The following is a 14482-nucleotide window of genomic DNA, read 5'->3' on the forward strand; positions in this document are numbered from 1 at the left end:
CCAGGCCTGGGGCGAGGCCTGCCGGACGGACGCAGAGAGAGCGAGCGAGCCCTCGGCGTGCGGCCGGCTGGCCTCGACCTCGGGCCCGGCTTCAGCGCTGCGGGTGCTTTACTCCCAACTCCCAACCACCCGTGTCCCTTTAACCAGCAGTGAATTGATGGCATCACACCTGTGCACCAGCTTACGATCCATGGTGACCATTGGGCCATGTTGTCATAGGAGAGATGCGTATTCTCCTGTATTTCCCAGTTCACTTATGTTTATTAAGCACGAGTCCTGGTGCAGGAATTAGTGCATGGGCAGGGTCCCTCGGCCTGGCCAGTGATCAGGGCCCATCGGGACCATTTCGCCAGTCCCAGTCGGGGCCAATGAGGTCCGGTCAGCTGGGGGAGGGACCGTCGGAGGTTGGCATTGAACATCTGCCCCCTGGTGGTCAGTGTGCATCATAGCGACCAGTCAATTGGTCATTCGGTCAACCAGTCATAACATCACTTAGGCTTTTATATATATAGATTTTGATGTTCACATTATTGCAGATGCCCCCCTCCCCACCTTTACCCACTCCGCTCCCCAACCTTTGCCCTCCCCCCTCCCCACACCTTTGCCCTCCCCCCTCCCCACACCTTTGTCCTCCCCCCTCCCCCCCGGGGCAGTTGTGTTTGCTTTCTCAGGTTTGGCCCAAAGGTCTTACCCTCTTTGGTCCTGACAACATTCCTGAAGATGATGGTGAGTTTGAACATTGACTGCAGACAGCTCGGGGGTCCCACGAAGAAGCCTGTCGGAGTGATGAGAACAAAGTGAGAGGCGGGCTGGTCGCAGGCCGGGAGGAGCCGGCGGGCTGGGCAGCAGCTCCGAGGCTGCGTCTCTGTCCCGGCAGGACCGCACTCAGGAAGTCAGTCACCGCCGCTCGCCTGGTCCTTTGAGAACGGGCTGTGCTGGGCGGGGAGCCAGAGGTGTGCCGGACGTTGGAAATGCTGAGCCGTGTGCCCGCAGCGGCGACATCGCCGCGGAGACAGTGCCCGCCGCAGAGGAGAACACTGGGCCTCTGTGCTCGGCGCCGGCCGCCTTCGGACCCGCAGGGAATCACAATCGCGTGTTTGTCAGCGGCGGCCAGGATGCCCGCCCGTGTCTGAGCACCAGGAACCATCCGGCGTGGCTTTTATTGTTCACAGAGCCGCAAGGACAGCGCCGAGTGGTTCCAGATGTGCCCCGCCGGCCGCACTCCACGGACCGGCATGTGAGAACTCAGTTATACGCCTGGAGGCGGCCGGGTCGGGCTCTCAGGACACACACCACGGCTTCTGCCGTGGACAGCACGTCCATCTGCTCCCCTCACGCCCCTTCCTTTTTATTTTTTAAGTTTTTTAAAATATATTTTAATTGATTTCAGAGAAGGAGAGAGATAGAAACATCCACAATGAGAGAGAGAATCATGGATCGGCTGCCTCCTGCATGCCCCACGCTGGGGATTGAGCCCATAACCCAGGCCTGTGCCCTGACCGGGAATCAGAACTCTGACCTCCTGGTTCCTAGGTGCATGGCCGGGCCCTCGCGCTCTTTATAAAGCAGAAAGGGGCCCCCAGTGGCCCGTGCAGGGGACTGGCTGCTCTGAGGCAGGGGCTCTTCAGCCTTTAATTAGAAGACATCGTGGCAATAAATAGATAACCATGTAGACTCAGTGCTGGAGAACATGGGGGTAGAGACGGATTACGGTGACGAGAGCCCGCCCATCTCTCTGGTGGTTCACCGAGGGGACTGACCGTGGTCTGGGCCTGGCTCTGCTTGCCGGTGACACGGTGACATGGCACGGTGGGAAGTAACACAACGGGGGCCTGAGGCCCAGAGTCTGAACTCGAATCTCGAATCTGTGGATGGCGTCTGACGTCCGAGCTGATCTGGCGCCGCCCAGAGAGCAGCGTCCTGAGCGCTGGGTGCCTCCGGCCGGCACAGCCTCACTGCGCAGGGAGGAGTGTTTATGGCCCCAGCGAGGAGCCAAAGATCCAACTCTCTCCACAAGGCACTCCAGGAGCGAGTTTCCAGGTAAGACCCCGGCTCCTAAACCTGGGGTCGCAGCCATAGCGGCGTCCCGTGCTCCCATCATGTACGGGCAGGGCTGCCCGGCCACCTCGCCGCCATGGTGGACAGCGGTCCGTGCCCGCGGCGCAGTGGCTGCTCTCCCCATGGGCTGGGGGTGGTTATGCGTCCGGTCCGTGACCTCCTGGGACCCTCCAGGTGACGACCAGGTTCCCTCAGGCCCCGGCGGCGCACCTCCACGCCAGGGCCCTCCGGGCGTGAGAAGTAGCCACTTCCAAGTGAGAGGCCAGGAGCAGCCCGAGGCCCTCCGAGCGGAGCTCCTCTGAGAGGCTGAGAGGTGGACAAGCCATCACCCGCGTATCGGAGCACAGAACGCCCTCCAAGGGGGAACACCCTCCACAGGAGCGGAGGCCCCCCGAGGGCTATTGGTGAGAAAATGCCCCTTTACTCGAGAACACCTTCTCTTACCACCTGCCCGCCTTCGCCGCGGCCGCTCGGTCTGAGGCGGGATGAGAGCGAGGGCGTGAAGGAGCCCACGGACAGTGAGGACGCCGGGGCCTGGCTTTCAGTTCTGGCGTGTGACCCCGGGCAAGGCCTGGGCACCGCCGAGCCTTTCCTTCTCATCTGGAAACCGAGGCCGGGGACCCCTCCAGCCCCCTGCCCCCGTGTCCTCCGGCCTCACCCGTCGTTTCTCCCGGGACCCGCTCTGTGTCGGCACAGCAGGTGCGCTTTCCGATGGGAAGTCCATGCTGGGCTGACGTCTGTGGCTTCGTCAGACGCATCAGTATCTTGTGGAGGGAAGTACTCCTCCGTCATTCTTCTTTGGCTTTCTTAGCAGTCTGTGTAAACTGGTTCTATTAAGTACAGGTTTGAATAATTGGTGCAAGTGAAAAAATCCCACTGGAATGTGGGTGTGCTTGACTTTATTTTTATAGATTCGTGTAGGGAGCACTGGCTGTTTTAATTATAAGCCACATTTGAGTCTTGCATAACTCTTAAGTTATCCGGCCGGCTGAAGTAACTATTTACTTTAAGATGCAATAAAATCGTCTCCACGTCCACCGCACACCTGATGGGAGCCCCGCCCACGCTCGCTCTCCGGGGTTTCACGGCCAAGAGCGGGCGGTGTGTGCTCTTCCCCGAGCCCATTCCGTCCTCTGCTTCGAGGGAATTCTGTCTCCCCTCCCGAGGGGAGCGGGGGGTACGGGGAGCCACGCGGGGATGGACGATGGGACGGGTGCCCGATGGGAGTGGGGGGGGGTACGGGGTGCCACGCGGGGATGGACGGTGGGACGGGTGCCCGATGGGAGTGGGGGGGGGTACGGGGTGCCACGCGGGGATGGACGATGGGATGGGTGCCTGATGGGAGCCGGGGGTACAGGGTGCCACGCCGGGATGGACGATGGGACGGGTGCCCGATGGGAGCCGGGGGTACAGGGTGCCACGCCGGGATGGACGATGGGACGGGTGCATGATGAGAGCGGGGGTGGGTGGGGGGTATGCGTTGACACTGACAAGCGGCCCATCCTAAGGATCGGCACTGAAGCTGTTTTGCTTCCGTTTCTACAAAATGAGGCTGTTTCGCCGGCTGCGTGGCTCAGAGGCTGAGCATCACTTTATGGACCAGGAGGTCACGTTCAGTTCCCGTCAGGGCACAGGCCCGGTTGTGGGCTCGATCCCCCGTGGGGTGTGCAGGAGGCAGCCATCCATGGTTCTCTCTCATCACTGATGTTCTCTGACATCAATACAAACATATTTTAAAAACAAACCCAGTGGATGCCGGCAGCGGTGAGAAAGCGCCATCTCGGACCACACACGGGGCCGGGGGTGGTAGGAGGGGACAAACTTCCCAAAGGCTGAGCGAAAGCAGCTGGGCCCGGGCTGTGGGGCTGGGGTGAGCCCAGCTCCTCGGATGAGGGTGTGAGATGCGGTCCCCTCTGGGGGAAGGGGGGGCAGTGACTGGAAGGGGCAGCGGAGGGGCTTCCAGAGCCAGGAGAACGTTCTGGGGAACGCTGGAGGAGGCTGTTCCCGCTCCGGGTAAACGTTAATGAGCGAGGGTGGACTGAGTGTGGGGAGGGGGGCTGCGGGGTCAGAGCTGAGGGCCAGGGGGTGGGGCGGGGAGAGCCTCAGGGGGGCAGGGGGCCGCGGCCTGGGGAGCCTCACCCCGTGCAGGGCCAGCCCCGGCCCTGGGTGCGTCCGGCTCCCCCGGGGGTCGGGGGCCGGCCTGGGCAGTGCGCCCGCGCCTCCTGGGGCACAGCCTGTGGGGGAGCGGCTCCCCTCTGGTGCCTCTGGGGCCCCGGCTCCCCAGATTCTGGGGATTCGCACAGAGGTCGCTCCGCCCCCAGGGAGCCTGACACCACAGGACACCCCCCCCAGGGCAGAGCCGGAGCCCCCACACCCACCCTCGCTCCGGTAAGCGTTAACGATTGAGCCTCAGTCCCATTCACCGCCCCTTTGTCTGTGCAGGAGCCCCGCCGTGGGCCCCTTCTCTCCGTCCCAGGCCGGCTTCCCCTCGGGGTGGGACCAGGGTGGGTCCTGCTGACACAGGAGCGGGCGGGCGGCGGGCGGGCGGGAGGGGGACCAGGACGGACTGGGCAGCCCCGGCCACACTCAGGGCGGCGAGGACTGGGCACTGTCCTTGTTCCGGGTCACCCTGAGGGCTGTCCCCGTCACCCCAGCAGAGGCGGGCCGGGGCTGGGGTCACCCTGAGGGCTGTCCCCGTCACCCCAGCAGAGGCGGGCCGGGGCCGGGGCCGGGGCCGGGGTGGGGGCCACGCGTTGGAGTGAGAGCTGAATGAGGAAGGATAGGGCAGTGGTCGCCCCGAACCTTGAACCCCCTCCACTCCCGGGGTGGGGGCCGCCGGGACCAGCAGCCTCGCCTCACTGCGCGGGGTCAGGGCTGCGACTCAGGTTCAGGGTCCGAGCGCAACCAGCTTCCCAGCGACCAGGGCGGCTCCATGGAGGAGCCTGGTCAGTGCCAGCGGCTCTGGCAGCAACGTAACAGCCGCGGGCTCTGAGCCCCTCAGGTCACTGTCCTGTTTGCCTTTTGTCACGTGCCCGGCAGCAGGTCCTCCTGCAGGGGAGCAGGCTGAGGTGAGGGGGCCTGGGGGCCCCTCAGGAGAGGCCACGGCTGCGGGGATTGGAGGCCCCGGTGTGAACGGTCTCACCCACGAGCCCCGCACAGAAACCCCTTTGAGAGGAGCCGTGTGTGCCCACGGGGTGGGGCCGGCCTTTGGAGGAACCAGGGCCTGGGGGTTCGGGGTGTCCCCCGCTGAGGGGCTGCATGCCTGGCCACAGAGAGACAGGCTCCCCGTGCCCCCACCTCTGCCGGCTGAGGCGGGCACGGGCACCACTCCTGACCACGCCCCAGCTGAGGCCGAAATGCCACTGACAGAGCACCCCGGCACCCACACACACACACACACACACACACACACACACACCGGCCCCCGGGGTCCTCTGGCTCCTGGAGGGCGAGGCGGGCTCAGCCGCCACATAAATCCGTGTTTATCTACGGCAAAGCGAGCGATCTGGGTTTCTGATTTACGGCCTTGGTTTCCATAAAAGCCGTCGCTCCGGGGAGGAATGTGGGTCGGTTTATAGGATCCGGGCTCTGTGAAGCCAGGCTGGCCGGCCTCACCCTCCGCGATGCCGGTGCGGAGTCAGAGATGCCACGTGCAGAGGCTCCGATCCCGGCCCCGAAAAGGGGGCTTTCGGGGGAACTAATTACAATGGCGTCGATGGGCTGCGCTCGTAAACCCCCGCCGGCCGCCCCCCGGAGCCTGCTCTGCGGGTTTATTCCCCCATAAACCGGCTCTGGTCTGTGCTTGGCACCGCGGTCTGGCGCGTCCCCGACCCGGTGACGGGCGCGAGCAGCCGCCGGTGCGGCCGAGGCGATGGCGAGAGAGAAACCCGGGGTCTGCGCTCGGCGCCTTCGGAAAGCCGGCCGCGGAGCCGCCAGCCTGCCCGCGGAGCCGCCGGGGTCCTGCTGTTATTGGGGTTTGTGTTTGCGTGTGACACGGGGTCGAGGCTGACTCCCTGGAAAGCGGCTTTGATGTCCTTTCCCCTCCCCGCCCCTCGCCCCCAGCATGACACACGCATGTGCCCTGGGCCGCCCCCGTGGAGCGTGGCCAACATCAGCCACCGCGCGCCAGCGCCCCCCCTGGGCAGCGTCTCAGCCGTGCGCCATGGAAGCGCCGGCTGGGGATGGAGCTGGTTAAATGGGGGAGGGAGGATTGGGGGGGAGGGGGAGGACGGGGGAGGGATTTGGGGGGGAGGGAGGGGGAGGACGGGGGGAGGGAGGGGGAGGGAGGGGGGAGGGAGGGGGAGGGAGGGGAGGGAGGGGGAGGGAGGGGGAGGGAGGGGGAGGACGGGGGAGGGAGGGGGAGGACGGGGGGGAGGGAGGGGGAGGGAGGGGGAGGGAGGGGGAGGACGGGGGAGGGAGGGGGAGGACGGGGGGGAGGGAGGGGGAGGGAGGGGGAAGGACGGGGGGAGGGAGGGGGAGGGATTGGGGGGGAGGGAGGGGGAGGACGGGGGGAGGGAGGGGGAGGGAGGGGGAGGGAGGGGGAGGACGGGGGGGAGGGAGGGGGAGGGAGGGGGAGGGAGGGGGAGGGAGGGGGAGGGAGGGGAGGGAGGGGGAGGACGGGGGAGGGAGGGGGAGGACGGGGGGGAGGGAGGGGGAGGGAGGGGGAGGGAGGGGGAGGACGGGGGGGAGGGGGAGGGAGGGGGAGGGGGGGGGAGGGGGAGGGAGGGGAGGGGGGGAGGGGGGGGAGGGGGAGGGAGGGGGAGGGAGGGGGAGGACGGGGGAGGGAGGGGGAGGACGGGGGGAGGGAGGGGGAGGGAGGGGGAAGGACGGGGGGAGGGAGGGGGAGGGATTGGGGGGGAGGGAGGGGGAGGACGGGGGAGGGAGGGGGAGGACGGGGGAGGGAGGGGGAGGGAGGGGGAGGGAGGGGAGGACGGGGGGGAGGGAGGGGGAGGGAGGGGGAGGGAGGGGGAGGACGGGGGGGAGGGGGAGGGAGGGGGAGGGGGGGGAGGGGGAGGGAGGGGGAGGGGGGGGAGGGGGGGGAGGGGGAGGGAGGGGGAGGGAGGGGGAGGACGGGGGAGGGAGGGGGAGGACGGGGGGAGGGGGGAGGGAGGGGGAGGGAGGGGGAGGGAGGGGGAGGACGGGGGGAGGGAGGGGAAGGGAGGGGGGTGACGGGGGTGGGGGGAAGGGAAGGAGGAGGACAGGGGGGCAGATAGGGGGTGACGGGGGGCGGGGAAGGACAGGGGGAGGATTGGGGGGAGGCCGGGGGGTGGGGCAGCCTGTCCAAGCTTCTGGGAGCAAACCTCAGCGAGGCCGCGGGGAGGAGGCCCGAGGGCTGGCGGGCGGCCAGGTCAAACAGACCGGGGCGGGAGCCTGGCAGCCGGTGCGGAGGAGAAGGAAGGACTTAAAAGGATGGCAGAGCCACGAGCTCCTTCTCCACCAGCGAGGGGGGAGGGTGGGGGCCGCTGGGCGAGGGCACGGGGGGCGTGCGTGGAGCCGAGCTCCAGGCCCGCGTCTCGTGTCCCTGCCGGGCGCAGCGAGAGCAGGAAGGTAGAGGTTGGGGTGAGGGAGAGGGGGCCCCCGGTGACCCTTGGCCTGGAGTGGGATCCCTGGGAGGAGGCTCCAGCTCCCGGTGAAGAGCCAGCGCGCCGGGCTCCCAGGGCCGTCCACCGGGGACGGGGAGCGTGGTGCTCAGGAGGGTCCTGCCGGCTCACTGCGGGGCCGGGCTGGAGCGGGGCGCTGACGGCCCGGGGGCCTCTGGGGTCAGGCGGGGCCCTCTGAGCCGGGCCAGGGCCCCCCACCCCTCCCGTGAGGCTCTGTGCGGAGGTGGCGGGTCAGCTTCTTGCACCTCCTGGCTCTTGGGGTGCAGCCGGTCTGGGGCCCGGCTCTGGCCTCGGAGGAGACACCACCCCCAGCTCACGGGGAACGTGCTGACATACACCTTCCGGAGGCGATACTTGGCCTCCACGCGTGTTCCTGCAGCTGCTTCCCCGTCTGCGGAGCCGGTCCTCAGAGCCAGTGCCGCTGAGACCTGCCGACCCCGGGGACGGGCTCAGAGCTGGGAGGGTCGCTTTCCTCCTCTTTATCTCCCAGGCCGGCACTGGGCTCACCGTCCCTGACCCTGACCCTGACCCTGACCTGACCCTGACCCGACCTGACCCTGACCCGACCTGACCCTGACCCGACCTGACCCTGACCCGACCTGACCCTGACCCTGACCTGACCCTGACCCGACCTGACCCTGACCCGACCTGACCCTGACCCGACCTGACCCTGACCCTGACCCTGACCTGACCCTGACCCGACCCTGTCCTGCCTCCTGCTGGCTCTCCCTCCACCTCCTGGCTGTGCTCAGAGGGAGCTGTCCCCACATGGCTCTGCCCAGGGCCCCCTGCCCTCCTGTCAGGCCCTCCCTCCCTCCCCCCTTGCTCCTCCTCCCCTCCCCCGGCCTCTCCCAGTGCATGAGCTTCTTTAACCCCCGTGTCTTCCCTGGAGACACACCTGCGCCCGGCAGCCACCTGCCTGGGTGGGGCGCAGGTGTGAGCTCACCGCTCCACATTCCTGGGCGCCTCCCCTTCCGGCGGGCTCAGGCAGGCCGGCCCGGCTGGCGGTCCAGGAGGCACCCATCAGGAGGCACCCACCGCGGCGCCTGCCTCCCTCCCCTGCGGGGCCTCCCGTTCTCGCAGGGCCTCGGGGCCTGGCTGAGCTGGGAGGGGCCGGGGCGGGGGGGGGGGGGGGCGTGTGCATCAGCCAGAGGCTCCTGCTCTCGGCTCCTGGCCCCCAGGACTCGCCACCACGTGTGAGCCGGCGAGAGGCGGACAGGCCGGAGGGCCCGAGCCCGGAGCCCGCTCGTGTGGTGATGCTGTGATCTGGCACCTCGGGTGCAGGGCAGCTGGGAGGAGAGGGGGTGGAGGATGGAGACGCTGGGACTTCACCAGGTCTTGGAAACTGGGTTCCCTGAAAAGGGCCATAAACGGGCCTGATTCTGCCTCGTTCACCACGTGGTCTGAGGCGCTGCCACCCCCACCCCCACCCCAGGGCCCTGATGTGCTTTATGTAGGTCGGAGGCCCCTGTGTATATGAGGTGGGTGTGACCATGTGTGAGGTGGTGGGAACACCCCTCTTCCCACAGAAACACCCAGGAAGCTCGCTGACACTGAAGGTCCAGGGCTCTTTAATACAGTTTTCACTGCTTTGGCCTCAGGAAAAGGTCACCCACTGGGTTTCTCTTTACTTCCGATTGGTGCATCTTCTAAACAGTCAACAAACCGAAACGGGGCCTGACGGTTAAACCTGTTTTTCTGATGGTGCACTGAGGCCGGAGGCGCCAATGGCTCAGCTCCAGATCACGGAGGCCCTCTGCCCTCAGACCTGCGGGAGAGGTGGGGCTGAGCGTCTGCTGGGCCTCGAGCGGCTGGGCCTGCCGGGAAGGGCGCCCTCCACAGGGAGGGCGGGCAGGTTCCCTGTGCCCGGCGGGCGGTTTGATTTGCTGAGTGACGGAGAGACCAGCCGGGGACCCAGCCGTGCTCCTGGGGATGAATCATGAGCAGAAACTCTCACGCCGACAGGTCTCAATCTGCTGAGCTTGTCCCTGCGCCTCCCAGGCCCAGCCACGGCGGGCTCTGGTCCGGCCCAGCACGACCACGGCGGTTCTGGCCTGGCCCAGCACGGCCACGGCGGTTCTGGTCGGGCTCAGCACGGCCACCGCGGTTCTGGTCCGGCCCAGCACGGCCACGGCGGGCTCTGGTCCGGCCCAGCACGGCCACGGCGGGCTCTGGTCCGGCCCAGCACGGCCACGGCGGGCTCTGGTCCGGCCCAGCACGGCCACGGCGGTTCTGGTTGGGCTCAGCACGGCCACCCGCGGTTCTGGTCCGGCCCAGCACGGCCACGGCGGGCTCTGGTCCGGCCCAGCACGGCCACGGCGGTTCTGGTTGGGCTCAGCACGGCCACCGCGGTTCTGGTCCGGCCCAGCACGGCCACGGCGGGCTCTGGTCCGGCCCAGCACGGCCACCGCGGTTCTGGTCGGGCCCAGCACGGCCACCCCAGCCCTCCCCCGTCTGCCTAGCTCAGCTCCTGTGGCTGAGCCTTTGAAGAAAACCAGATAGAGCTGGGCCAGCCCAGGCAAGGCAGGGCTATTTCTTTTAAAAACAAAGACGGAGACAGAATTCCTGCCCGAATCCGCTCCCCATCCCGTGGCCAAGCCCCAGGAATCCGCCTGGCTGCCGGGCTCCGGCCTCAGCACTTTCTGCGCCCGGGGCCTGGCCAGAGGCTCCCAGCTCTGCCCCCGGGGGAGGGGGGGGCGGGGGGAGACCCGCAGAGCCTCCGGCCCACGCTGCAGCCTGAGGCCGGGGATCTCCAGGCTACTTCCATTCTTATTGCAAATTATAAAACAAACAGCCACCGCCTCATAGGATGTTCGTAGAAGGTAAGAGTTTAGGAACATAGCTCAGTGCCGGGCATGGGGACGTGGCCCCAAAATGGTTATTTTAAAAATTGTACATTTCTGCTGACAGCGGCTCTCACTGTCGGCAAATCCAGAAAACACTGGGAAGCACCGGATGCACTCACAGTCTCCGGCGTGCATCCTGACACGGTGCACGTCCTTCCGGTGAGTGCTGCCTCTACACGCAGCCATCAGATCCTACACTGCTGACACGCAGAGAGCGTGCGTGGTGTGTGCATGTGACTGCATGTGCACGTGGCGCTCACAGGTGCCGTGTTCCCCTCCGTGTGCATATCGCACACACACTCCCTCGCCAGTGGATGACCCTCAGCAGCTGGACGCTCGGAGGAGAACCAAGATGGCGGTGTAGATCAACACGGCCCACAATCACATCAGTTACAGCTAAAATACAGAACAGCTATTGCCCTCGCTGCTTTGGCTCAGTGGATAGAGCATCAGACTGTGGACTGAAGAGTCCCGGTTCAATTCCTGGGTTGCGGGCTCGATCCCGGTGGGGGGCGTGCAGGAGGCAGCTGGTCATGATCCTTTCTCTTTAATGTTTCCTCTCCCTCCCTCTCCCTTCCTCTCTGAAATCAATAAAAATCTTGAAGACTAGCGGCAAAGCTGCCTGGGGGTCTGGGTGCGGCAGGGGGCGTGAGGATGCGGGCGTTTCCAGTGAGAACGCCCCCCCCCCCCCCCAGCTCCCAGGAAGTCTGCCCCACTGGCCCAATGGGGTCTGCGTCCCGGAGTCAGACGAAGATGATCAAGTTATTTTCAACAACCTGTTTTCTGTCATAAACCGATCTGTTGTTGTTGTTTTTGTTTTTTTTTAAAAAACGTATTTTATTGATTTTCCACAGAGAGGAAGGGAGAAGGATAGAGAGCTAGAAACGTCGATGAGAGAGAGACATTGACCAGCTGCCTCCTCACACCCCCATCGGGGATGTGCCCGCAACCAATGTACATGCCCTTGACTGGAATCAAACCTGGGACCTTTCAGTCTGCAGGCCGACGCTCTATCCACTGAGCCACACTGGTTTCGGCTGTTGTTTTTTTTTTATGGGGAGCATAAAAGGGGAACATAAAAGCGATGCTCCATGTCCAATTCCTACTGAAAACTTTAGGATATGTTCTCAGTCTTTAAAAAATACTCTCCGCACAGGTTTCCTCTCCAGATCTTCCACTTAGACGACACCCTGGTCATTCCCCATATCCTTACATCTTTAATAACACTAATAACGGCTGAGGAACGGTCTGATCCCTGGACGTGCAGGCCAGCCCCACGCTGGAGTAACAAACGGACGCCTCTGAGCCGGGCCTGATGGGAGCGCGTACAGGAACAGGAAAACATCCCGAAAAGCCACGCTGGGCCACGGCTCCGTCACTGCTTCACAGTTACATTTGGGTTCAAGTTACAGTTTTCAATTCATAAGTTTGAATATTATTTAATGTTTATTGAATATTTGTACTTCTTTGCCTGTGAATAGTGTTCGTTATTGTCTTCCCCTGTTTTGCACTCGCCTTTCACACAAAAACCAGCTTCCCTGATATTTCCCACCAACGCCTCCGACGTACCGTGCGCGGTTTCCGTGCCGCTGTGGTCGCCCCGGTAATGGCTTATTTATTAGCCTCCCCGTAAGCATTCACAGCGACACAGCCCTCCTGCTGCGCTGTTTTTGCATAACCGTCAGTGCACGTGGAGTTTATTTGGAATATTGGGAGAGCTGGGATTATCGCTAATGCTTTCCACATGGCCGGTCCTCACAGCATCCCTGACTAATCGCCTTTTCTTCACAGGCTCCACCGGGGTCCGTGCTGGAGGCATGGCGATGGCCCTCACCTGCTGATGGTTTCATCTGGCGACTGACATTGTTTTCTTTTTTCCCCTCAACGAGATAATGCTCTCGATGCACTTCTTTCCCCACGTGTTCTGGTAGGACCGACCCACCGGGATTTCCTCAGGAGGAGCACCATGCTACTACGCACGGCTCGACTGAGCACAGCGCCTTCAACGGGGCAGCCGCCCTTGTCTCTCCCACTCAGTCAGGTTTACAACGGCTCCCTGGGAAATGCTCTTCAGCTGTGTGTGTGTGTGTGTGTGTGTGTGAGAGAGAGAGAGAGAGAGAGAGAGAGAGAGAGAGAGAGAGAGAGAGAGACATCAATGATGAGAATCATGGATCGGCTGCCTCCTGCACGCCCCACACTGGGAATCGAGCCTGCAGCCGGCCTGTGCCACGACCACCTGGTTCCCAGGTCGATGCTCAACTACTGAGCACACTGCCTGGAGGAAGATGCTCTTTTGGAGCAGAGAAGCAAACACGGCGGAAAGGAGACAGGGCGAGGGTCTTGCTGGGCCACGATGACAGAAAACTAACGTGGTCCGTCACTCTGACAAAAGGTATCCTCTGCGCGTGGCTGGCAGCAATAGCTTGCGTTTAGCCACGTCCGTCTTCACTGCTCCCAGCAGAGACACCGGATGGGCGACTCGCAGCCAAGGGTGTGAGCTCCCCGGTCACGGTGTCACTCAGTTCTCTCCGGTGCTGCTGCCACCCCACCTGCAAAATGCGCTTCCAGACGGGACACCCTTCCGGCTCCAACACAGGGCAGCTGGCTGCGGGCACCGCCCACACCCTCACAGCCGCCGTGTCTTCCCAAAGCCGGCGTGGCCAGGACTCCCAACAGCTCTAAGTTCAGCCTCTCGGCTTCCCGGGCAGGCGTCTAAGACCCCAGGGATGAAAGCTCCCCAAAGTTCGAAGCAGAGAGAAAGCAATGGTCGAGAGAAGACCAGGTTGTGGGCTTCTCCCCTTCTCTCCCCACCCCCACCCTTCCATCCTCTCATTAGTCTATGTTCTGACTGATTTAAACACTTGTTACACTTTTCCTAGAAACCTAATAGTTTGATTTGGAAAATGGTCACGGAGCAAAACTTCTGCTGAGTATAACGCAGAAACATGGTTGCTAATGAGCGGGCCTGTCTGAACAGAAAGCAGGGAAGAAAATGCAAATTTTGGAAGAAAATAAGCAATTTCACAATGTTTCCATTTGCTCCAAATCCAACTCCCTTGCTTCAAGGGACAGCCTGGAAATTTTCTCATGAAAGCGCAGTAAATATTCCTGGAGACCGTCTGTTTTCTGGCCTGCAAGAAACGGGTAGAAATGACAAATTTCCTAGAGCAACTTCTGGGAAATGTGTGTTGGTGCTACCTCTGTTTTAAACTCATTCTTTCCTCCAGCGAAAACACACCAAATCATGCCGCAGAGCAGAGCATACATCGCTGCTGCTTTAGTAAAAAGTGTGTTTATATGTTTATACATTGTCAGTCTCTGTGGTTGCGGTTGCTTGTGTGTGTGTGTGAATGCCTGTGTGATTTGGATACATTTTGGGATCATTTAAAAAACTGCTAAAACCTTACTCCCCATTAGAAATTATGATTTTTTTTAAAGGAAATTCTGATTTTACACCATTAATTGGCATTTTCAAATGCCAAGCACCCAGTTTGAAGTCTACAAATAAAATGCGAGCGCAAATGCCTGCATTTAACACTTCATAAGCAGCTCGTTACCCTGATAATACGTCACCAGTAACCCCGGCTCTCCCAGCCCGTCCACCGGGTGGGACTCCTGGGCTGGGGACCCCAGCAGGGACTTTCCTGACGGGGTCTCCTGACTGTGCCCCCTCCTCCGGTGGCTCAGCTCCAGCCCGCAGCCCCGCTGACCGGCGCACGGACGCTGCAGGGGCGGGGGGACCCAGGACCATCAGTGCAGCCAGGCCGGCCTCACCCTTCCCGGCCCTGGTCCCAGCACAGCCCCTCCCTCTCCAGCGCCTTCCTCTCCCAGAACCGTTTCCTGAGCGGCCGCTCCGGGATCACGGGTTCGGGATGGATGCTCGCCGCCCTGAGTTCTCTCTCAAATTCTCTCGAAAACGGGAGCCCTGGGGCAACACACACACCCGGGCCTGCAGCGCCGGTCCCGCCACGTGCGCCC

At 63.4% G+C, this 14482-nt stretch overlaps 1 long non-coding RNA gene across 2 annotated transcripts; it reads left to right on the top strand.

Annotated features, from left to right (window-relative positions):
- The first annotated feature begins 654 nt into the window (after positions 1–654).
- Positions 655–13806, top strand: LOC311632790. Of its 2 annotated transcripts, XR_014796825.1 has the most exons (3): positions 655–797; positions 878–2040; positions 12296–13806. It is a non-coding gene; the product is annotated as an uncharacterized lncRNA (long non-coding RNA). The 2 variants fall into 2 exon arrangements; XR_014796824.1 differs by having other exon boundaries at positions 655–2040.
- The last annotated feature ends 676 nt before the right edge of the window (positions 13807–14482 follow it).

Source organism: Pipistrellus hanaki, assembly GCF_964339955.1.
Source record: "Pipistrellus hanaki genome assembly, chromosome: 14".
Lineage (NCBI taxonomy): Eukaryota > Metazoa > Chordata > Mammalia > Chiroptera > Vespertilionidae > Pipistrellus > Pipistrellus hanaki.